Below are 25,700 nucleotides of genomic sequence, written 5' to 3' on the forward strand. Positions count from 1 at the left end.
ACAATTCTTATATGAGACATGTGGGAAAGCAGATCTGGAGGAGGGGGTGACAAATTTGGATGCAAACTATATACACCTGTCTCTGCTGCCTTTTATCTCATCTTCCTGCTCCCTAATTCTCCTCTTTGTTTATTCCTCCATTGCATTTGATCATCCAGATCTTTGGGAGCTTTGAGAGGCAGGCTTGCCTTCGTAATGACTAGCCGTGTCTACACATGAGCTTTACTGTGGACTAGACCAATTAGCTGTGGAGTAAAGTGTCACTGAGCATGTCTACATGTGTCCCTATAGCGCCTTTGTTACTGCACTGTCATTTAGTACTTTCTTTCGGAAGTAGTAAATGATGCCACAGCAACAACCTGTATTGCTCCATGCATGCTGCGCATGGTTGTTTTTAGCTGCTATTTCACTGTAGCAATATGCTATAAAGGAGTGCATTGCTCTGGCGATGTAGCTGCGGCATCAGAGTTTGTGACCGAGGCTACGTCTCTGTAGCGCATTGCTACGGTGATGTAGTGTCATACGTAGATGCTCCCACTGTTTACATGCGACGGTATACTAATTTACACCTGCAACAGTAAATTAATTTACACCTGTGTAAAACAGTACTGTCGGCACTGGTTCTCTTATGTCAGGGTAATTTATTGAGATTAAACACACATGTAGATGCTGACCATGGGCATAAATTGAGCCTGGTCAGCCCAGCAAGCTGGTGGCCAGACTCCTGCCTTTCACCTAGCCACGTGGCTCTGCATTTTCAGCACTCATGCCCTAGCTAGCCCTTGGCCATTTGATGCTGCAACCCAGAGCCCAGTGCTGACTCCCCATATCTCCTGCTAACCTAGGCCTGATCCACTTTGGCTCAAATTGCTGCAGTCCCAGATGTGTGTGTAGACACTGCACCCAGGAATAGTTTACTCCAGTTTAACTGCTTCCAAGTTAATTGTTTCGCATTAATTGCACATGTAGATGAACCCTGTGTGTAGTAAATATATTGCAGCAGAGATGGCCACAAGTGGCACAGACAGCCCATGTGTGTAGCAGGCAGCAGACTGGGAAGGAGAAAGGCAGTACAATGGCAGATAAAGCAGGAAGCAGGAAGCAGAGCAGCAGATCAGGCAGAAAGCAGGCTAGCAGCTTGGTCAGGGAGCACAGAGCAGGGAGCAGAAAGCTGACCAGCAGATTGGATGAGGGGAAGAGATTAGAGCGGCACTCAGGGAGGGTGTGAGGCTAATCTGTGGCATGTCTGCCAAAAAGGTTGGTCCCCATTATATTAGTGTGCTCTGAATTACTCACTGGGGACATTAATCACTACACAACAGAAATTAATAATCAACAATTGCAAGAAGCAAGGATTTTGTTGGGTGCCATCTTTTATTGAACCAACGACACGGCTGGGATAGACTTCAACAAGTGTTTGAAACCTTGTCTATCCCAAATATGCAGTTGGGCCAATAAAAGATATCACTCAGAAAAATCCACGTCCCTCATAATTCTTGGACCATTGTGACCACATCACTCCAACACTACCAATCATCCAATGTTATTTCTCTGTCTTACCTCTGCTCCTTCCATTCCCAAACTGTGATCCACTGACTGCCAGAAGTTGGATGGCTACCTGAGAACCAGCTACATCTTTTTGTTTCAGCTGCCTTTACAAGCGTCTGAGCTCTTCACTGAAAAAAAAATCTGTTAAAATAAGGGGAAATAAGGGAGAACCCCCTTCCCTGAACTGTTTTGGCCTATTGTGCTTTTTCTGTGGACTTTCCACTTACGTGTGATACAGTGGTGAGAATGAAACAGGTCAAGCATGCTGCTAACTAGACAGCCCAGGTTGGAAGGTAGCAGAAAGAAGTTAACCACTGGTCTGCCCTATTTTTGCCGACTGATATGAATGTGATCTGTAATAGGGAATCTAATGGTCAGGCCCATCCTGTTATGACTACAACCCAGGTAGAAGTCCTTCCGCATTGTGAAACACACTAGACGTTCAGATGGTTTACAATTTAGGTCATTTGCTTACACATTTCAACACTGAGCCCAATTTCATTCCTCTGGGTTCTGAAAACGCTGATCTCAGCTTTTGGGTAAGCAGGCTCTCATGGAGCTCTTGGCACCTCCAACACGCTGGCTGGCATCAGAGCTCGGAAAATTTATGTTTGCTTCTATGCTGACTGGCGCTTATTCATGTTTCCATACTGGTGCCTGGTACTCAAAGTGAAATCCAACATAGGCGTCTTTCAGTCTTTGTTTGAACTTTATTTAAAAATCTGAATTTTGAGGGAAAAGGTCCTCAGGGTGAAACAGTACATTATATTGTATATGATAGTATATGAAGAAATTTCTGGCAATACTTGTTCATCCAAGATGCTATGTCTCCCTGTATTTATATCACTTCATAACAGCAGGCCTAAGCGTGCAAGCTCATACAGTTACGCCCATGCAGAACCTCACCAACTGAAAAGCAAATGACAATGCATGTGCATAGGAAACTATTCACAAGACTGGGCCTTCATACAGTAAAGCACACTTATTAAGATTATTAAAGCCCTATTCCTTCATGAACAGAATGGAGACTAAAATGTGTTCACAGAGACAGACTCCCCGCAATGCCAGTAACACCAGACTGGCTGTATGCATACATGACTTTTTAATAATCACTTACTAGTATCTAAGTTTTACTTCCTAATAAGCTGGAACACTGAATATTGATTTCTTTACTGCACAGACATATAATTCAGTTATTTTTGCTCTAGACTTGAGCAGCTGATGAACTGTATCAATTATTTCTCAAAAATCTCTTTCTAAATTGAATTAAAAGATTTGAATCCAGAAAAGACTTCTGATTTTTACTTCAGGCAACACTATACACATAAAACATGCATTAAAAAAATCCCCAGGCAAAAACTTCTCAAGCCAATACTGCAAAAAAAAAAAGTTACCAAAGGGAAAATAAACATGAAAAATATACTTAGAAATCCCTAGCTATTCAAAGGACAGACTTAAAGTAACAATGTAAACTTCAAACACCCTTAAGCTCTGCTCCATTAACGAATAAAAGTCCCATAGGGACCATGGGCTAAAGAAGCAAATTAGAGCAACTGCTAGTTTATTCTGACATCCGAGCTTGCAAATATTGGCTGATACCACTTCCTGCTCACATACCCACGAACCGTGCAGAACTTGGATGCAAGGAAGAATCTAGCACTATGTGTATTAAAATTTAATGACACATTTCTGGTACATCCTGTGGACCGGGGAACCATAAACCTATATTGGATGATATTAAAAAGAGGATTTATGACTATTAAATTGATCCATGTTCTCCTTACTTTGTGAGGCTGCAGTTGTTTCTTAGCCACTCCATTAAGCAAGGCAAATCAAATAGTAAACTGCAGTTCCTACCTTAGTGTTCCTGGCCTTGTAAACTACAGGTCACAAGTTCAAATCTTCATCTTACTTAAAAATGTGTCAGCAGCATCCATAGTTTCAAAATGTCAGGGCAGATTTCATGAATTTTACTGTGGCTTTTTAAGGCCCTGGATTAAACAACGGATGAGAATCCCTTTCATGCTTATTCTCGTATTCAAAATGGCCATTAAAGTCCTTGTTCAAAAATGATTAATTTTACGGGGCTGGCTCCTGTGTCTCAATTGTTGATCATGGTTTTATTTCTGAGAAAAACACCACTGGTCAAATTTATCCAGGAAGCTTGTCTGTTGACCTCCCTGGCGTTAGATGAAGGATGAATTTAGCTTTGGGAAGAAAAAGAATGACTCCAGAATAAAGAGGATGTTAACAATGGAAGCAAGGATACCACACCAGTTTCAATGCTAGCAAAACAGTTTTCACTAGAAGATAGAAAAAGAAATGAAATGTCTTTCACTTGTGCCACAAACTCTGTCTCTGAAAATAGATGTCAGGCTAGTTGTAACTCTGAAATTACACAAGAGAGTTCTTGCACTAGCATTTTTATTTGGGGAGAAGTTGGCTTTCACAGTGTTCAGTGTTCCAGATTATTACAAACTGGGGCGGTAATGTTGTCAGGACATGCTCCCATTTTATTATTATTTGAATTGTTAAAGTCTCCTTTAAATATTTCAAACCAGTTTAAAAGACTTATATTTTTATGCAAAACAATATAGATCTGAGCCCATATTAAAGAAGCCACTATTAAAAGCTGAGTGGAATTTTTCAGTTGACTAGAGTGACATGCCACACCGCGGCATTTGGCTTTGGGTAGTTCCCAACAAAGCTAGCAATCCTGGGTCTTCACGTTGTAAAGAGGCTTGCAAACTCTTTTTTTAAAATCAGGTACTTGTCATATATCACTTCTCTCCTTTAGGGGCCAAGGAGTGGCGATGGAGCTTCGATCTGGTTATGTGCATTGGCGCCAGACTCATGCGCCGTGGAAAATCGGCCACTCAAAAATTAAAGCTGAAATAACGATGCACATTAGGAGTCAAAGAAATCCCACCCGGCATCTCTTCACCAAAGGTTGCCCAGCATCGCTTGATAAAAAGAACATCTAAATCTCAATGAGCTGTCACTGATGACCAAGCGTGAAACTAGCTCTGAAACATACGGCCAATTAAAATTCTCAGAGTCTGTGTGGAGAAAAGAAGTCAAGTGAACGTTAGGCAAGAATCACTGTCTTCTAGAAAATAGTGAGGGAACGATTCCAAGTGACTGGGCACTACTGAGGAGACACTTGAAGTATTTAGAAGGGATATCTCATGCCTGGACTGATTCTTCTACTTTGTATTTCTGTCTTCCTTTAAATGAAGCATTTGAAACAAATGGCATTGAAAGTCTTTGTAGACAAAGAAAATAAGCATGTGCTTTCTGGATATTACCAGCTAGAGAGACAAAACTCCATTTTGCAGCGTTTTGCATTAGTCTAGCACAGGGGTGGGCAAAATGTGGCCCGAGGGCCGGATGCAGCCCGTCAGGCCATTCTATCAGGCTCACAGGGCCCCTTAAATATTTAGAAAATTAATATGTATCTGCCCCTGGCTGCCTGTCATGCAGCCCTCGATGGCTTGCCAAAACTCAGCAAGCAGCCCTCCGCCCAAAATAACTGCCCACCCCTGGTCTAGTGCATAAGATGCAAGTACCCAAAATCTAATACTTGGTGCATTTATTTCACTTTTCATCTCCAAGTATATTTACAAGGATGTCTAACTATTATTAGCTCCCATTTGCAACAGGGTTAATGACACCCTGAGGCTAGATTCTTCTCTCTGAGACAGAAGTGCAAACAAAGTAAAATAAGAGGTCAGCATAGTAATACCAATGTTACCAAAAGCAAAATCTGAAAGTGAGAGGTGAGAACAAGTGCCTCATTGGGCCTGAAGACAGGTTCATCTTGCCCAGTATCTCACAGTGGTAGAGTAGATGCTAAGAGAAGAAGTATTTATGCAGGAATTGTCCAGACTGATCTGTGCCCTGCTTTGCCCCCTCTTCTCTTACAATTTCCCACTTGCAGAATCCTGGAAAGGCCCAAGTTGTAGATAGACATGATTTGCCTACGAGTTTGACAATCAACTCCTGCCTTCGCTTGTGCTTGTCAGCTTCCATAAACTGTGATATAAAAGTAGTGTTTGGGGCCAGATTCCATTTTAACCTGATAGGTACATAAATTTACTTTGGGGCGTGTGAACTAGCTCAAGTCCTTAGATAACTAGTACTGCAAAAGGTGGGTGGGTCTTCTTCCTGCTTGCTGGTTTCTTGTGACTCAGTCTTAAGGGTATGATGACTGTGCTTAACAAAATCAGATGCATTAATGAATATTCAGGGACATAAGCAGGGTGGAATAGAATTACACTCAGGTGCCCACTGGGTGGACTAGGAGCTGGCCCTTGATGTTCAGTTATTCTGCTAATACGGACATATCCAACATTTTTATCACTTGCCCAGCTGTAATAGAAAACATGAAAGAAAAATGTTTGATTATGCAAAAAACATACTTCATATCCTTCTGCATGAAAATGTTAATAATTGTGTGCGCACAATGTAGGATTTATACCATTGTAACATTTATTGGATTTCTGTGGCTCCATTGGAAGATACTGTCTAGGTAAAATTTTAGGGCATTCTTACGCTTATTTAAAAAAATTCAGGATGCGATTCAAAGCTAAACTGCTCACAGATTGCAACAGTCCTTTGGGGAGACTTGGAACCCACCTTTATAACTCATGCTTTTTTCTAGTAGGTTCACTAGTTTAATAGAAGTGTGCTTAGAATCTTGCTACCTAGCACAGAAATAAAGATCTTAAGGTGAGCACAACTAACTGCTTTGGAGAAAGTTACTGGCACTTGCGACTACACCATATTCCAGCCATTGAACAATTCCATCCTTCAGGCATCAATGAATAAAAGGTACCACTGGGAATTTATTGGAGTTGTCTCATGCAACCCTCCTCCCCTACAAATTCTACTGTCCATATAAAACAGGGCCTGTTTGGCCCAGCAGTGTTCACAGGGCTAAGAATCAATTTGTATGGTGGCCAGGTTGAATTGCAGTTTAAAACAAAAGGATCCAATTCTCCCAACTCTTACACCAGTGTCAAAGAGGGAATTCATCTAAACAGAAGTGAAGAATCAGCTATTCAGCTCAGATCCTCAGTTCCTACTTACAATTTCTCTTGCTTATAATCAGGGATCCTGGATTTCTGTTTAAAAAAAATGCAAATTCTCTGATTAAAAAACCCTAAATCTGCGTTTTTCCATGATTAAAATTTAAAGCCACTATATATTTATATAGGTATCAGTTGAACACGTTTTATCAATATATTTACAATTTTAAAGCAATTTGGAAGCCTACCAGTTCCCCAATCCAAAATAAAATACATTGTAAGTATCTATAAATTCTGGCTTTTTATTTTGAGTTTATTATGGAAAATCAGAGCTCCCCCTTTGCTCACCAGGACATGGGTCCAGCTGCAGCTATTCCCCTTCCCCTCCACTGCTTTGTGGTGCTGAGCAGCCCTGATATGCCCGTGCCCTGCCCATGCCATTGCCCCGCACTCCCAACCCGCGGGTCCCTGGCCAGCCCTGCTGGCACCCCTCACTCCCAACCCACACACTCCTGGCCCTGCCAGTGCCTTACTCCCCACCCACAGCCCCCTGCCCTCCCCAGCCCTGCTGTAGGGGGCCCTCAGCTGCCAGGGCTACAGGGCCAGGGACTCAGGTCTGCAGCTCCCCACCCCCAGCAACTCCAGAGCCCCAGTTGTTGCTCGCAGGTGGCGGCAGCTGCTGCATCCGGAGTGCTGCCTGGCTCCCCCTCCCACACCGGCAGCACGGCTGAAGCAGGGCCCATGGGCTGAGGCAGATGCAGGCTGCGGCTGCAGGCTTGGGGCTCCCTGCTCTGCTGCCCTCCCCCTGGGGCCTCTGTGGGCAGGACCCAGCACAGGAAGGCACAGCAGGGCGGTGAGGCTCAGTGCTGCTGCCAGGAGCCCTGCATCACTATGGCAAGGCAGCAGGGAGCACAAATCTGCACTGCCATCCCTGCTGCTGGTGGGTGAGCAGAGGGCACCTCACCATGGCAGTGTGGGGCTCCCAACAGTAGCACTGAGCTTCCCCACCCCACTCTGCCCTACTGTGCTGGGTCCTACCTGCTGGGGGACGGCAGCAGGATGGGGGGCCTCAAGCCTGCAGTGGGCAGCCCACATGCCCCCCAGGAGTGCATGCAGTAGTGGGGAACCAGCCCCACCCACGGCTGTCCTGTTCCCCGCCTGGCCCTGCGGCTGCACACTCCACCCCAACCCCGGGCCTCATACACCGCCCTGACTGGGCTGCGTCCCCAGCACCAGCCCTGCCCAACTCCCTCTCTCCCTCACTGTGAGGAAATCAATTCCCCGTCCCCCCCGCCCCGCCTTACCTGTGGGGGGCTGCTCTTCTTCTGCCTGGCTGCCACATGCATGTGCACACATACACGTGGCACCCCCTGCCTGATCGCCCATATCCTGCTTGTCCTTTGAATTTCTGACAGCCTGCAGGGGGAACCCACCATTTCCTGCATTTTTCTCATTTAAGAGAGAAAATCCATGCTTCACCACATTTTTCCACGGTGAATGGAAAATCTGGATCCCTGCTTATAATTTGCTAGCACGTCATTCTCTTAAGAACCACGTACTAGGAGGAACTACAGCCCCATAGCCTTTAGACCCTAGGGTGACACATAGGGCACATCCAGAGAAGTGGGAACATGCATTTCCTGGGGGACAAGGAGCAGCTGCACACCTTGTACTACTGCTGCTTGGCCCCTGGAAATGCCCATGCCATGTGAGCTCTGGCATGTGACAGGTTACCCCAGGTGGGGTAGGGGAGGCTGAGGCCAGCAACTTAGCTGGCCCCAGCAGTCTTACCTGGGGTCCTGAGGGCCTCTGGGAGCTGCATCTGTGGTGCTCCTGAAGCAGTAAGCCTGGCCGCCAGCTGGAGTGCAGCTCTGGCCAGCCAGGCTTTGGTTTTGGGCAGCATGTGCTGCTGCCACATGTGCCGTCCTGCCTTGTTTTGATGTGGGCTTTTTTTGACCCCAGGTCTCCTGAGGTCAAAAAAGCACCTCTGTTGTGGCAAAGCAGCATGGAGAATGCCTGCGTGTGTAGTGTCTGGAGGTCTGTGGCATCACATACCGCATATCCATGCTCATCTGGACACATCCGTAGTTTTTTCCAAAACACGGTGGTACAAATTGTAGAACAAGATTTTCACAACCCAGCAAGAGAGAGAAAGTAAAAAGTGGTCAACAGTTCTTTGTCCACAACTTTTCTAGAAAACAGAGGCAGATGAACAGACAGAGGCTCTGAAATTTGGGCCAGAAAACCTTTGGTTCTATCCTTTACATATTTGCTTTTTACAGTCTAAATAACCATTGTTTTCCCAAGGGATTTATGGTAAATCTTTTGGCAAACAACACAATGACAATATCCTACAAATGTTACTTCCTTTAAATGGTAGAGCTTGGACCATCTTCGAATTGGCTTCATCTTTAATTGAATCCAACCATGTTCTAAACGTACTAAAGTGTTGTCCTATAGCTACTGGTAGATTTTTATAACATGTTTGGTCCTATTGTTTATAAAGGCAAAAGCAAAATATGTTATAAGTATGTTGTAAGACAGTCAGAACACTAGTTAAGCACATCTTCCAGATGAGAAAAATATAGCATAGATAGGGTACACAGAGTTCACAAAGGGTTTTTTAGGGTCTGCCCACATTAATGTCTTTAGAATCAGTTTGTGACATGCTCATCTGACCCAATTGCAAGACTCAGGGGTCTGGCATTACATTTGTTGTGCTTTGTGCGCTGTTAAAGTATGACAAAGCCAGCAGCCACACATTCAGACTTTTTGTCACACTACAAAAAAAAAAGATCCAGTCCCAAGATGATGGATCCCAACAAAAAAGTTGTGGTTTCAAACAGCAGCTGCTTTGTTGCATGGAGCTTTTGAGTGACAAACCTAATGAGTGCAGGGTTCTCCAAACCCCAGTATCCCACAGTGCTCTGCTCTTCCTTCCTTGTGCCTTCCAAGAGGGAGGGACAGGGAGAGCTGTTGGCTCCAATAACCTACCCAGGCAATGAGCTCTCGTGGAGCCATGCAAGGGCTGGTTTATTTGCCACAATGGTGAGGAGGCTGAAGGGGCTGGACAGGCAAGTAGAGACCTCCCAATCCACCCTTGCTGCCAGAAGGGGCTTCTGAGTGATCCTGTCATCCCTGGGGCTGCCTGTGGGTAGCAGCAGCCAGTGCCAATAGGGTGGTCCCTGCCTCACAATTGGTTCCTACCATCCCAGGCTTACTCTAGCAGGCAGCTTGGTGGTAACTCCATCAGCTGTGGCCACAACAGCAGCAGCTGATGGGCAAGCCTGTGAGCGAGCCTGTCCTGCTACCGACAAGCTCCCCGGGAGATGGGGGGAGTTAAAAAGCAGCACTTCATTGCCCCCGGATGGAGAGCTTGCTTTTGTGCTGACTCTGTCTGCCACACTCCAACCAGGGGGCTACAAATTGAAGTCATACATGTTGTGCTACATTTCCATAGGATACAATTCCACAATACCTGCAGCATGTTAAAAATAATGTCTTCTTAAGCCCTCAATTGGGTCCATATAGTAGCTTTTTCCACAATGCAAATATATATACCGTATTTAACTGAATCCAAAATTACTTCAAATTTAAGACGACAGCCCAATTAGATTCTATATATGGAAAAAGATAAATTTGAGTTTCCATCTGCTTCGTGCATGAGAGGAAATGGAGCTGGAGCCGCATCTGACTGTAACGGGGCAGAGGCGGGGGCAGGCAGCTAGTCTGCCTCTGGCTCCAAACTGAACTCAGCACTGGAGTTAAGAGATACACTGGCCGCCTGCCGCTCCTCCCCCTGTACTCAAATACAAGTGGCTTCCTCCCATGTTAAATAAGGGGGAGAGACCTCATCTTGAATTTGAGTAAATACAGTAATAGAGCAATGTACAGGATCAGAGCCAGGACCTGTGAATCTAAAAAGGCACACATCAATACTGTTCAGGATGAAGACCCAGTCCCACTAGCACAAAGTGGCAGCTGGACAAACTTCTATATAAGTTCAGGCCACAATATATTAGGGGGACTACAATATATTAATTTGGGTTACCCCTCCTTCCCGCCACCAAATTCTGTGCATCCACACTGCAGCCTAACCGTGCTTCTGCCAGTGGTTTCAGGGAACTCTGGACAGATGTCACCTCACAAAGGCACAGAAGTCCTGCAGGATGTGCATACAGAGCCTCAGAAAGAGATGAAATAACACTCTGGGAAGTCCTACTGTGTAGAGTCCAGGGAGGAAAGAGGTCCAGGTAAACTAGTTACTCGAGAATAGTTAAGTCCAATTAATACAATAAAACAGGGGTATCACACTCATCCAGCCCAATGAGCTTCAGCCCTGTATGCTGCCTCCAGGGCATGCCTGGATTGGGCCCCAGGCTCTCTGTGCATGTGAAAGCCAGTGTGCAGGGCTGCTCCAGTGCAGGCACTGCATGTAGCGTATGCCCCATGCTACGTGCAGACCAAGCTCTTGAGTGGGGCTAGTGTGGGCTGCACATAGCACACAGGCCTAGACTGACTGGGAAGATTAAAGCCGAGAGGCTGAATAATGGCTGTGATGGTTTTGGTACCCGTACTTGCTACTCTAGTTGACATTCACTAAACCAGGCAAAGTATTGTGAATCTTCTTTCTGGAGTTGCTACATCTGAAGATCTGTAGTTCCTCAGTATGCTTGTTTTTTGGTTGGGGGGTTTTCTCTCCAAGCAGAAAGCTTAATTAGAACATAGTACAACATTTACTGCTGTTCAGACCACAGCCAAAAAAAAATAAAAGCATATTTACATGGTGAGAAAGTTCACAAAGGCACAGATGCCTTTGTTCATAGCACGAGCTGTACAAAGTTGTTCACTCCCAAAGCTTTGACTCTATGGCCATCTTTTTCTTGTGAGAAATTTCTGTTCCCCATCCCCTTTTGCTCATTGACCATGCTATTAGATGGAAAAGCTAGTTGGGCACAGCTTGAAAAAACAAAAGTTATGCAAAATTTTGATGTGAAAAGACCTCTCTCTCCACAGCATCCTATTTTGCTCATTCCCTAAACACCCCGGGTTGCTAGAGATGTGCACACAACATGCTTCCATCTAATGATGTGCCTAGGATGGAGGCAGCCACCAATGCTGCTCCCAGCCCCAACCTCTATAAAGCTGCAGTTTGAATACCAGCTGGAAAAAAGGTGTAAGACACTCTATTGACCCAAGTCAGCAACCTGCAACACTGGCAACAGTGAAAGCTAAAGGGTGCATTGAACTTTACCCAACATCAAGGTCCTCCTCCTCCCTTCTCCACAGAAAAGGGTTTCTAAGAAAATGTTCCAAGTAGCAACTGTAACTGTTCTGCTGCACGCACATACAAAGGCAGCTTCCATGTGTACAAAATATCCTTGATTTGCCTGTAAAAAAAATTGAGAATTAGGTTCAGCTTTGTACTCCTTGAATAAGCACAAAATTGCCATTTATCCGTCTGCTAGTGTTAATTTTGAAGAATAAGCACCTCAAGCCTGTACCATGTTGTCCCTGGAACAGTTGTCAAGACTAACATAATGATTTCTTCAACTCTGAAGCAGTTCCTACATTTTGACTTCTAATCACATACCTTTTAGAACTGCATTTCTCCAGAGCATATTTGTTCAGGGCAAGGGAGAAACAAATGGGCTCCTAACAGAATAAAGATCCCATCTCGCAACTGCTTATTGTATTCCAAGTCAATCCACGTTGCTGCCTTTCCTGTTTTCACACAGCCAGCTCCAGCTCTCCTCTGTGGTTTGATGGAAAATCCTCCTGGAGAAATCAGAATGAAGATTTCTCAAGCTGTGCCGAATTAACATGCCAGCACTATAGAAGCTAGATCCCTAGGTGTGGACACAACTCTGTAGGCAGCTTTTCTGTGGCCAAAGCTACACTACTTCCTCAAATAACTTGTTGCCTGGTTGAAATTGCTCTCAGGTGACAGAATTGCTTGCATCCACTCCAGGACTTTAGATGGCAGAGCTATGTCAGCTGCTGGGTGCAATAGGGATGTATTTGGTAGCTGTGTTGGTCCAAAAGCTTGCAAAGAAAGATAATTTTTCAGTTGGTTTCATAAAAGGTATCATCTCTGAACAGAGTTCTAGTTTTGCGTAGCTCTGTTGCACTTTTGTAGACAGCTAAAGCTGCTGTGATGTGTTCCTGACTTTTAGTCTACACTAGTGTTGCTAGCAGCACTGGCATCCTTCCAGGAAATGTCAAGTGCCTTTATACCTAATGCTCTTCTGCAGTAACACAAGCCTCCCTTCTGCTGGCAGTTACTGGCATACTGCTTCAACCAGGCAGCGTAAGATTTCTGGTTTCCAGCAGTTGGCAGGGATGCGTACAAGCACTCCTGTGACTCCAGCTGGCTGCCCTGGCCAATCAGCAGCGGGTGCTTTCCCAGAGGGCACTTCACACCATCAGCACAGCTGCTGGGTGGAGCCATTAGAAGCATGTTTCTAAGAACAGAGGCAGGTCAGTGTAAGCAAGGCTTAAAGCCCAGGTCAAAGTCCAGTGAACTTAGAGTCCCAACAGGAAACTGCGTGTTTAATAATTGTTGCCCTTTTCCTGTTTTTTTTTAAATCTTTGCAGAAGCAGCAGAATAGTAACTCTTTCGTAAGTAGACAGTGCAAAAACAAGCTGCTAGTCACTGTTGCTGAATCTAATGGTTAGCTAGGGTAACCCCTACATGCTGATCCTTGTTATGTCAATGCTACATGACCATATATGAAAGCTTGATCCACAGGGACTGGGGCCAAGATATAGGTTAGCTTCTTACAAACTCTGCTCTGGGTGACATCCCAATTACATGGTCTTAAAACCCCCCTGACAAAACGGAGTGAACCAAATCCCCTGGAATCTTCAGTCTGAAAGGGAACGTTGCAGAGAACTGGAGATACCTTCAGTGCTTCCCAGTTTTCTTGGAACAAATGGGATCTGCAGGGAAAATAACATCCAAGGCTATGTGCAGGCAGGAAACAGGAGCAGGCCTTCACAGAAATGGAGGGGAGGGGCAGGGGGCAGAATCATGGAAGTTATTGCAGCAGACTGGAACAAGTGATATGCATGTACGAGTCTCTTCTCCATCACCCAACCATTCCCCTGCATTAAAGGTAACTACTCCAACTCAAACTGAAATGATTTACTAGTCTGCCAGAAGGGGCTCTTGCTTGAGTGATGCTCTCAGGGTAGGGCTGTTTCTTAAGGATCTTAGCTACAGCCCAGCTCAATTTTTGGTGCTCACTTAAATAGTTTGCTCGAAAGATAATGGTTAAAAGCAAGTTGCAATAGCATCCAGCTGGTATTCTCCAAGATTCTTCACATTTCATAAAAGTTTTCTTTGAATTAATGTCCTTGAACTATTAAATACAAAACAAACAAGCCAGCAGAATGTGTGGAAAGGTGGTAAAGGACCCAACTATTTCCTTACCACCATGCATTTCATCACCGGCCACTTACCACTCTCAATTTACTTTTTCCTCAACAACAATGTATGTAATGTTGCAATTAATGCGTGTTTAACAATAGTCTGATTTTCAGAGGTACTGGGCTTCTGCAGTTCCCCTAGACATCAGATCTCGAGAGTATTTGAGTTTTCTAGATCAAGTCATATATGTATAACATGTCTCAAAGGATACCCACAGCTGGTTTCTCAGTGTAGCATGCTGGCAGAATTGAAGTTGTAGCAAAAGGCTGACTGACTTGTTGGATGTGCAATGCTTTGATTACAGTGATAACATTTAGTACGCCTATACTCCATACAAGTTTGCATATCACATAGGAGCCACAATTCCCTTTGTAAAAGTGTGCATGTTGAAACCCATGACTGCTCTTGCAACTGGATGCAGCAAGCAATGGAAGTCTGACATCAGTGTAATCCTAGTCACAGAACTGGAGCTTTGCTGTGAGCATACTAGGAAAAATGAATCAACCTGAAAAGGAAATGGAATTTTTTTTCTGCATTCAATTACTGAAACTTTCTTACATACATCTCCCTGCAAACCATAGGGGCTGAGTAGCAATGAAAATTTACCTGACATAAAATTATATATTTTAAGGTCCCCTAACAGCTCATTTTTTAACTGAGTCACACCTTTGCTTTAATATTACTAAAAGAGCATAGAGAATATGGTAACTGAATTTTAATGGCTACTTTGACTGTTCCTTTGAAGTTGTTTGCTTAGTTGTGGTGCTGTTTTCTGTATATCGTCTTAACAGAACTGAGCAATACTACATGGCTGAAACAACCCTATCAGTTTGCTCTTCATTAGATACCCAAGTTAAAAAAAGATCACACTAAATCAGCATGACTAGATCTCCAAGGAACATGAAAGCTCTCTAAGTGGGTCAAGTCTTTGGCACACCTCCTTCTGCTCTAATTTTTTCAACATGGAAGATACACTAGCCACTCTTTCTGGGAGCAAATGTGCTAATGTGCTGTCAGCGCTAATTTCATGGTTGGAAGTTACATTCTACTTGCATTAGATCTTCTTAGATTTCTTGTAGGCATCATACCATAATGAACTACCACGTGTTTCTCATGGTCTACAAGATAAAGCTGGAATCTCTTCCTTAAGCCCACCAAGGCACAGCTCAAGATCTAAAACAGAGGATCCCAGTTTTATCCCCACTACTGTCATGAAGTTCTATGTAGTGAAACAAACAGCAGCAGTCGACACCAAGTTCTGGGATTCCAGACTTGCAGTAACCTGCACTCCCTTTCCTGTTACATAGCTGCTACTGAATTGTTGCCAGATTTCCAGGAGAGAAACATGTTCATGCTACATGAAGATTCCAGAGCTTCACCACTGAAGGATTCTTGAGCTGAAAAAACAACAGGTTGTTAGTTCAATTCCAGTGCTTGCCAGAGCATTTGAAAACAAACCGTGTTTGAGCCCAAAACTCAAATAAATGCGTTTGAGCCCAAAATGTTTTCATATTTCCAGTACAATTACAAGCCTCAGAATTCTGCAGAATGTATTTTCCTCAAAATGTTAAATTTTGTATACGAATTTTAGGGAATTCCCTTCAACTTAACATGATACCATGTGGAAGTCTACCCCCTACCTCCTCTCCCCCCCCAAAAAAATTTCTTCCTTTCTTCCTCTCCTCACCCCCACTGCAAACAAGCTGGGAAAGTAGAACAAATGGGAAGACAGAAGAAAGGGGAAGACAGGCAAAGCAACCTGTTAGAACAGAGAGAACCCTCTTATTTCAGGCTCAAGAGGCTGGGAGGCAGTAACAAAATGAGCAATTTGTACTCATTTACTTCTGTTCTTCTCCCCTGCAGTACCACTAGTTCTTGTTTTTCATATCTGTAAAGAGGATTTGAAAAATGAAAGAATGGAAAACAAGGTTTTGCATTTCCCCAAGCTGAGCAACACTGTAATTCAATTCCTTCTTTTGTTAAATTCCCTTCTGCCCCACTCACCAAACTTTTTATAAAGTAAAAATTGTTAAGGGTTTTCACACGTAGAATTGTGAAAGCTTAATTCTTGGTTCAGAAGGCTGAAGTATTAGAAAGAGACAGGAAGGCACTTTTTGACAATACCAAAACAAACAAATGAACAAACAAAATAGCCTTGCCCTCCTAAACAGTAGTAAATAGAAAATAGTCTATTTTTCTTCTAAGGCTTTAAATTAAAATTAAGCTTTTTATAACATTTTAACCCTGATGTTGCACATGGAAAAAAAAAAGTTATGGTTATTTGGAAAAATGTTTGCCATATTTCACTGTTAACTTCCATCCTGTCATCAGATCAGGTCCTCCACAAGTTCAGAACACAACTGTGTAAATGGCAGATTTACAATTCAAGCAGGAATCCCAGCTTTGAATATTCAGATTTCTGGGCATATGACATCTCATCTGTAGACACTAGGTATTTCTTATACCATGTTACAGTGGGTGGGAGTCTGTAAGACTTGCCTGCAAGGCCTGAGTTTGTTGCATCATAACTCTGAGAAAGAAGCTAACAGGAAATGAGGTTCTCATTTTTAGAGTTGCAGTCCTATATTTGAAATATCTTCAGAACCTGGTTAAGCAATTTTCTGCTTACACTTTCACTTTAATCAAACTGAAAAGAAAGCAAATGATTACGTACATCTCAACGACTTGCTTTACTTCCTTTCCATCACAGCTTTGCTTCTCTCTCTCTCTCTCGCTCTAACATTCTTTCCAGAAACTCATTTTATTCCTTAGAACACTTCTCAGCTACTTATCTCAAATAGCCAATGCTTTCACTTGACAAAAATAGCAATAGCCTAAAACATTATACAGCATAAGGAGTTTCCGTAATCTAATGACTTTATAAAGACAAGTGTAGCAAGTCTAGGTTCAGCAGCTATAGGGACAAAAGAATGAATTAACTGGAAAAAAAATGTTGAAATACACTCAAACAATTCATCTACTTATCTTGAGAAGTGCCACAAGCTCTATTTTCAATAACTACTTGAAGCATTTTACCATGGTATCTAAAAGCACAGTACATTCACCACTGCTGCATCATCTTCTGCAGCACTGCAGAAGCTGCTTATGAGTTTGTTGCTTAACTTGGAACTATGACCTCCTGGATCAAGGATAAGACTAAATGGTATTGTTACTTTCACTATGGTAACACTTCATGAATGTTCAGTGTGAGAGATGCAAATAAAATCTCTGGATACCATTTGGTGTCAGAACTTCTGGTAAATCGTGGTGCATGAATAGGAGATATCTGTATGCTGCAGTGCAGCACTAACAAAGTACCAGAACAATCGGTATAAGAGATGTGTTGCATAGACTTCAGTGCACTACATAATCTTGCACCACTTAAGCCAACTTGACTTCAAGAACTGCCTTCTTCCTTCTTTTTTTAAACTGGACTTCCTTGGAAACTCAAAACATTGCACAAGAACAGCAGCCTTCAGGGCAAGAAAACCTGTTTTCTTAAAGGAAAACAAACATTAAAATGAGTTATTAAGAAGTTAATTGCATATTAAAGGCCAAATGCTCTTCTCTCTCCCCCCATAAGAAGTACTGTGAATGTACAAAAACAAAAAAAGCTTCTAGCACATCATGGAGTGAGCCGTTTCTCAAGTCTGTACACTAGTCTGTGTTGATCCAGAAGTCTGTCCTAGATGCACCCCTTTTGACTTATGGTTTGCTACAGTTTTTCACAAGACAATACAGTGAGAAATCTATTTTTCATGGAAGGAAAATAATACCTCTTCATAGAAGTACACTGTCACCATACTTACCATATTTATTTAGCAAGATGATGTTTCAACTCCCTGAGGTTTAAGGACAGATTCATTTTTAAAGTCTTAAATAGTTAAGTGCTTTGGGACACACAGAAGTTATCCCAAAATACTATGCCATCTTTAAAAAGCAAAAGCCCTCATTTCTCATTCTTAGCAGTAGTCAAATTATTCTAGTAGACATCCACCAAGAAGCCAGAGGGTTTTGGGGGAGAGGGAGGGAGGCAAGAACACAGATTTGGTAACACTGCTGCTCTCTGTAACATACCTGTTGCTCTCTGCATGCATCTGAAAAACCTTTAGTGTAATTACATGTTATTCTCTTCAGTAACAAATTTGGTGGCATTTTATTTGACTCCAGCTAAAGAATAAGACTGTAAATGCAACTCTCCCAGACATTTTTATGGATGAATGAAGAAGAGGTGGTTCAGAATTCTGGGCCTGGACGTCTTCAACCTTAACAAGAAAAGCAAGAAAGCTGCATTTCATTTCCTCAGCATCAGGAGACCCTGAAAGACACTGCAAAGTTTAAGTTAACTGCATTGTATAGCAATGTAACAAAGAATTCAGCATTTGGTTTGGGCTCCTACCATATCCCACAGCTTAAGTCTTCTTGGTATCAGTTAGTATTTCTAATTTTGACCAGAAGCACCTACACCAACATGGACTAGCCAAAGGTTTCCATTCCTAAAAAAAATCCTTTGGCATCACATCACACCACACAGCTTGTCATGCCATACCAATACAGATCTGTGAACACAACAGACTTGCAGGGGCCTATAAAACTATCTCTACTTCAAAATGCTAGTACTTCCTTGCAGCAAGAAAGTGCTTTATTTCATGGGCGTCACTTACAGTCAGGGTGACTTATCTGGTGGTACCAGAAGCAAAAACGAGGGCAGGATCTCAAATAAGTATCTTTCCTTCTGAGGATGAGACTTGGTTACATGATATCAGTCTCAGCTGTATTTAGGAGCCCTTCAAGGCATGCACCCTTCCTACAGAGCACGAAGAGCTGGGAACAGGTAACTCCCTTCCACTACAAGCAGTCCTTGGACTTACAACACATTTGGTGCCTGAAAACCATGTCTTAAGTCAAAACATGGTAATTCAGAACTGATTTTCCCATAGGAAACAATGTTTTAAATGGGGCATTCGTTCCTGAACCAAGGACCAATGCCCTATTTTCACCAAAAATAACCCAGAATTCTGTAATCAATCAATTATAAGTGAGTAATACAACTACATGAATGTACAGGCGACCCTCGCCATTCACGGGGGATATGTTCTCGTATCCCTGTGACTGGCAAAATCCATGAAAAAGGCAGTGTTCATGAACGCTGTCTGCATTCATGAACTCAGTACCCCCAGCGGCTGGGAGTGGGCACGGCTGTTCTGGTGACAGCAGGAGCATGGCGGCAGCAGTGGGAAGCGTGGCACTCCAAAGGAACTCCTTTAAGTGTATTTAAGAAGTGGGTTTGGCATTTGAGAATATTTGAAACAACGAATGCCAAACCCGTGAACAGTGAGGGTTTCCTGTATATATATTGTAAACAGCAATCACATTGATCTGGAAGGACTTCTTTGAGGTGACTTTGTCGGACTTTTTGAGGGGTTCTTGGCTGGAGTCTTCTCAGGAGTCTTGGCTGCAGGCTTAAAGAAAGTGTCCAAGGAAGTTTGGACAGATGTTCTCTGGTGAGATGTGCGACGTGGCAAACTTGCTTGCAGGCGTGGTGTGCAATCAAGTGTTGTAAAGTTGAAACTGATGTCAGAAAGTTGAAACAGTGCATCACTTATGTTTAGAAATGTGGTAAGCGTGAAACACTGTAACTCGAAACGTTGTAAATTGAGGACTACCTGTACTGTGAACATTTCCTTTGCTGACTGAAGACCTCCCCTTCAAAACCTGCAGTCAGTCAAACACTAAGGGTATATATTCACAAGCGCGGAGGCTGCTCCGACGCGCTGGAATTCCAGCATGTTGGAGCAGACTCAATTAACCACAGGTTATTTTTGAGTTTCTTTTCAGTAACAACTGTGGCGGCATTTTATTTGACTCCAGCTAAAAATAAGATTGTAAACGCAACTCTCCCAGACATTTTTATGAAGGAATGAGGAAGAGACGTGGATTAATGAGGATGACTCGAGTCTGCTGGAGTGTGCCAATTGCCGGAGGCTGGGGGGCCACGGTGAGCTCCTGCAGGTGTCGGTGATGGGAAATGGGGAGCTCCCACAGGCAGCCATGGCGGTCAGCAGTGATGGTGAGCGCTGATTAGTGGTCAGCGACCCAGTGGCGACTGTCAGCAGGTGCCACCAGCAGTGCTGGCGGCGCCCTGCCACACTCAGGTGGTGTATGTGCACCTGCGTGCACACCATCGCATTGCCAATGGCAACTGCCGTGCTCCAGTGGCCTCACCTATCAGCATCCCCACGCTCAAAAACGGCAGTGGGGGGTGCTCGAACTAAATCCCGTTGAACCAGCTTTAGCTCACACACCCCTGCCGCCGTTTTTAAGCACGGAGACGCAGCGGCACTTTAATCAGAGCGGCTCTAATTAAAGCGCTGCCCCGCTCTCCCCTTGCAGCACGCGTCAAAGCGGCCGACGAAAGCCAGATACCCCCCCCCCTCCGTTTCCGAAAGCAAGCCGCAGGATCAGACCCGGCAGTCCTCCTCAACTGTGCGAGACCCCTGGAAAAACACCGGCTCTTGGTTTTTGCTTTTTTTTTTTTCCACTGTCAGAAAAAAACAAAGAGCCGTTCTTCAGCTGCAAAAAAAACCCTCAGCAACGAGTTGGGGTTACTCACCTGGCGCCGCACCTCTGAACCCCTCTCCAGGCACCCGGGGGATGCCACAACCCCGGGTGAGCATCCCGCCAGCGTCGCAGCGACTGCCCCTGGGCTTGGGCCACCTGCTCTGCTGACAACCCCAACAGGCTGGGGTGCTCCCCTCCCCCACGGGACTGCCCCCCCCGCCTTCCCGTCGGCCCCCGCGCGGGGCTCAAGGGCAAAGGGTGACTCGGCCGCGCCCCGTCTCTAAATCACCGAGCGCGCTGCGCTGTCTCTTGGCCCCCACCCACCCCCCGACCGTTAGTTACGCCCGCCCGCCCCTGCGCAGACATTTTAACCCGGCTGCCTCGGCCGCTGCTCCGGGCTAACGGCGACCCACGCCATCAACATGGCGACTGTCTGCTGCTGCTCCCCCGCTTTCCCCACCAGCGGCCTCTGCGCTTGCGCGGCGCACAGCCCTTCGGGAGAGGTAGTCCCGGCTCTACAGCGCGGCTTGGCGAAAGGCGGGGAGAGAACTAGCTTTCCCAGAACCCTCCGCGTCCAGCCAATGGGAGGCCGCCGGCTCCTCTGCTCCGCTCCGCCCCGCGGTAGGGATGATGTCATTGCCCGGCGGGCCGGGGCGGGCTCTGCGCCGCGCTCATTGTGCTGCGCTGGAGCCGGCGGCGCGGGGACGGGACGGGACGGGACGGGTCGGGTTGGGTCCGGTGTGCGTACCGCCCCCGGCTCCCGCGGGAGGGGCAGCCGTCCCGCACAGGTGAGCCCCGCCCCCCGCACTGCCGGCCCGGGGGGGCGGCTGCGGGACCCCGCGCGGACACTCCCGGGGCCCCGCGCGGGCAGCGCAGCGCAGCGCATCGCATCGCCCGCCGGCTGCCACCGCCGGGCCGGCCGGGGGTCCGCTCCGGGCACGGCCCCGCCACAGCCCGCGGCGTCCGCCCCGGGGCTGCAGGGGGGGTCCGTGTGCCCCGCGCCCCCCCGGGGTCCGGCACTGCGGGCCGGGGGGGAGATAACTTTACACGACTGTCCTCTAAAGGGGGAAACCTGGGGTGTCCCTTGCCGCCTGGCTCAGCTCCAGCCTGCCAGGGGCTGCCTGGGGACCCCTGCCCACCCACCCACCGCTGTGCCCCTGCAAGCCCCCCACGCATGCCCTGCACACCCGCCGCCGTGCCCTCCATGCACTCTCTGTGTGTCCTCTGCACACTCTCTGCTGGCCCGCCACCGTGCCCCCCACCTTGCCCTCTGCACCCACCCACCCACCCAACTGTCACCGTGCCCCCCGCACGCTATCCACGCACCCACTACCCGCTCACCACCGTGCCACCTACCTGCCTTGCCCCCCGCACACCCATCGCACATCTGCCACCTTGCTCCCCCACGCCCTCCTGCCTGCTCGCCCGCCGCCTTGCCCCACGCACCCGGCCTCGCTGCCCCGTGCATGCCCACCTCATGCCCCACACCCTGGGGGGCTGGAGCGTGGGGGCAGCAGGTTGGCAGTGAGGGGCGCTGGGTTGGGACCGGCCATCAAGGTTTACAAATGGGTCCTGGTACAAAAAAGGTTGAGAAGCACTGCCCTGAGAGAGGTCCCTCATGCTAGGCTCATTAAAAGAGGCCAGGGGAGAAGAAAAGTGCCTCACCTTGGGTGTTTCGAAGCCTGTGCTCTGTTTAGGGTGAAAGGGTGCATTTGGCAGGGGCACGTGCACACGCCCCTGTAATATAGTCTTAAATCTGAGTGTTTGAAGAAGTGACGCGTGCCCCCGGATGGCTTTGAAAACTCTGCTGGAACTTCCAGCAGCCGCTGTGATTTTTGTGAGGGCAAATAATACGCAGGAATGAGATGGTACTTTCCTCCAGAGGCAGTTTTTGGTAAGAGGTAACAGTGGGGAATCCTGCCTCAGTTTCTCCTCTGAATAATGGCAGTAGCAGAAAAAGTAGCTGAGGTTAATTTGCTGTCACTTTCATGCAGACGTGATGCTGTAGGGTAGAGGTGTCTTGGATGGGTGATTGTGACTAGAAGTGGGAAAGGGAAGTATTAAATAGTAAAGGTTTTCGGTTATTATTTTATGCTGCGTGGATTTTTTTTCAGTTGTTTTTTTTTTTTTTGTATGTTGATGACTCCATTCCTTGCTGCTTCCAGGGGAATGAGGCATCTGAGTTGTCTAAAACTGGCGCTCAGCTACTTGGAACACGTCTGGATTTTTCTTTCCTTTTTTGGGGGGGGGAGTAGTGTGTTGAATGCATATTTTTAAAACCAACAGCTAGACTGTTTGGTGTGGCAGACAGACATGTCCCGTCTTAGCTAAATGCCTTTTTGTGATCCATTTGAATTTTCTTTTGTCATGAATATAAGAAATGTATGTGTTTTCAACTGATTCTTTGGGATCTAGCACAGCTCTGCAGTGGACCTTTTTTTTTAAGGTAGCACAGTTTAGAAAGTAGAGGACAGGGCTGGGATTTTTTCAGGATTTGAAGGGACCTAGGTTTTTTTCCTCATTCTCCCTTTGATTCTGTAAGGCACGTCACTTGCTTCAGTTTCCCCGTCTTTAAATGAAGATAATGCCTTGGAGATCTTTGCTTGAATAGGAGTAATATATCAAAATAATATTTGTGTGTGTCTGACGATCACTGCAGTCAGCTATGCTGTACCTGGAGAGATGCTTGCTTTATATTTTGTAACCCGTGGCTGGCAATGGAACATGCTTCTGACTGTTTTTAGATTAATACGGCTAACTACCTTTCTCTGCTAATGGAATACAGTTGGGAATGCAGCACACATGCACGTGCATGCACCCTCCCCCCACCAGCTTGGTTCAACACATGCACACACACACATGTGCCCTCCCCCACCTCCCAGCTTGGTCTACCACACTGTCGTCCAGTGCCCCTTTAAAGTTTATTTGTTCCAAGTACCGACTTGGAATCTGTTCTGGGTACAGGGAGAGTACTTGCAGCTGAGCCGACTTCTCCGACTGCTGCATATTTGCTTCTGCGCTTCTCTTGTATAACTGACACTGTGTTGTCCTCTGGCAGACTTTTCCTTGGAATTGTACTGCTAAAGGATGCGTGACATGAGTGCAATGTGGACAATGAAACTCCCTGTTTCTTTTGATCAAAGTGTTTGTAAACACTAACACAATGGTTAGAGAGTCAGTGTGCAATGTGCAGCATTATAGATGATCTTACCCGGTAAAGTAAATTCTTCTGGGGTAAACATACCTCAATTAAATCTGCTGCTTGCATTTATTTTATCTGTTCATTTTCCTTCCTTCCTCTTTGTTGCTGAGTTAAAGGGGAGGAACAGCCGTGTATGCTGGCCAGTTGCCTTTTGGGTTTTTTTGGGTTTTATTTCCTAGAATGTCTTTTTTTTCCCCCTTTTTTGACAAGGGAGCGAGTGTGTAATCTAACATACAGCTTCCTGTGCTGGCTGTAAAAGAGGAGTTTTTATGGCAGTGCATTTTTGGCTATGAAGAACAAGTACTGGAATGGCAGGGATAGTTTGAAACTGTATTCTGGGAACTGTTCTGCAAAATAGTGCTGCATGAGCTTTGAGAAACGTCCACAGGGGATTCTTGGTATGGGAAGCGCTAATCTAAAGAGAGTGCTTTTTTATTTATGTCCCTCTTCCATTCTGCAATATTTTTGTTTATGTTTGTTTTATCATTACTGTGCAGCAATACTGGAAAATGATAAGTTTGCCTGAAGTGCTGGCACCCTGGTACTGTATTACAGCACAGTGCTAATTACAGTTATAAATGCACATGAAAAATTCAACATGCAAGTATTATGTCAGGCGGTGTATTATTTGTTCAGTGTGTTTTGCAGGTTTTGTCCTGTAATAGAAATGTAGAAAGAGACATTTGGCATTCAGGAGGTTGGCTGTTACTGGGCATAATCCAAGTCGGACAGTCTCACAGCAGTCCTCTTCAGTAAGTGGTCTGCAGAACTTTCTCATTTTAGGATCTTGTGTCCTTATCTGACAAAGGCTTAGGCATGTGCAATTACTCCCATAAGTGGTCATTTGGAGTGCAGTGGTATTACCCATGTGAGTGAAGTTAAGCATCAGTCCACAGTTTTGCAACATCACAGCCTTTCCTGTTAGGTGTTATCCATTTGCCGGGCACTCTGGTACTGTCACATAAGGGTGGTCCTTGTTCAGAGAGCCTTTGCTGAGATCTGTTAGTGCAGACTTTTGGTGAGCACTAGTCTGTTGTAAGACTTGAGCTTAAAAGATAGCTAGGATAAAGTGTGCAAAGAAATGGAAGGAAAGTGCTACTCTACATTAATTTAAGTTTTGCTCTTTTCCTCTTCTGTTGTGGCATTGGGTGAGAAGACATTTGATCAATTTAGACAAATGTTTGTGGCTTTGAAGGAAAAATCCTTAGGCCATAGGACTGAGCAGTCATTCCTCAGGGAAGCAGCTGGAAGAAGATGGGGGCTTGGGATGGGGAGAAGGAGATAGAGGGGGGTACTGAATCTGTTATGTCTGAAGTGTAATTTTGTACTGGTCTTCTCCAAAAGAGTGTTTTTTCTCCATTTGTCCAGTGTTAGTGCAACACCTCCTTTCCAGTGAGTTACGGGTCCCCTTTCTGTGCAACTGGGCAGGAAGTGTCAACCAGATAACCATGGCTCCTCAGCTCAAGCTGCAACAGCTTTGCTTTTAGTTCCTAAGGTCTCCAATTCAGCTCTCATTGTACTAGCCAAGACAGCGCTCCTCATTAGCAAATTCAGACATCTGGTATAAATAGAAGATGTAAGGTCTGTTCTATACTGTTCTGCCTGTAGCTGTAGTATTTGTATATTGGAAGTTGGATTAAACTAGTTATGCAAGTAATCATAATAATTCGGAATTAGGTAAAATAGATTTTAATGGCAATTTTGCATGGTTGATGACTTGGCTCTAAACTCTGAATGTGTACTTTGATGCTGATGGAGTTAGACACTGCAGTCAGAAAATATGTGTGGATTGAGCTGGGTTTCTGAAGGTGTGCATATTGTCTGGATTATAAGGATGGATGTGGCAGTATGGAAGTTAGATCATCGTTGGATAACTGAATTGATGCTGTATGACACAGATAACAGGTTGACATAAGGTCGTTAATTA

General features: G+C 45.4%; 1 protein-coding gene and 1 long non-coding RNA gene across 5 annotated transcripts in view; one reads left to right on the plus strand and one right to left on the minus strand.

Annotated features, from left to right (window-relative positions):
• Positions 1-2,238: 2,238 nt before the first annotated feature.
• On the minus strand, positions 2,239-20,782 carry LOC109284631 (uncharacterized). Of its 4 annotated transcripts, none has more exons than XR_002092164.2 (4): positions 20,624-20,782; positions 12,172-18,275; positions 7,883-11,968; positions 2,239-6,674 (listed from the first exon to the last, which is right to left on the minus strand). It is a non-coding gene; the product is annotated as an uncharacterized LOC109284631 (long non-coding RNA). The 4 variants fall into 4 exon arrangements; XR_002092166.2 differs by having other exon boundaries at positions 2,239-5,919; positions 6,640-6,674; positions 12,172-20,780; XR_002092165.2 differs by having other exon boundaries at positions 8,634-11,968; positions 12,172-20,779.
• Positions 20,783-21,251: 469 nt separating this feature from the next.
• RAB30 (RAB30, member RAS oncogene family) overlaps positions 21,252-25,700 on the plus strand; it is a 67,429-nt gene continuing 62,980 nt past the window's right edge. Inside the window, exon 1 of the mRNA XM_014606595.3 lies at positions 21,252-21,359. The gene's annotated coding sequence lies outside the window, so the exon portion shown is untranslated. The remainder of the gene's footprint in view (positions 21,360-25,700) is intronic.

This window comes from Alligator mississippiensis, chromosome 1, assembly GCF_030867095.1.
Source record: "Alligator mississippiensis isolate rAllMis1 chromosome 1, rAllMis1, whole genome shotgun sequence".
NCBI lineage: Eukaryota > Metazoa > Chordata > Crocodylia > Alligatoridae > Alligator > Alligator mississippiensis.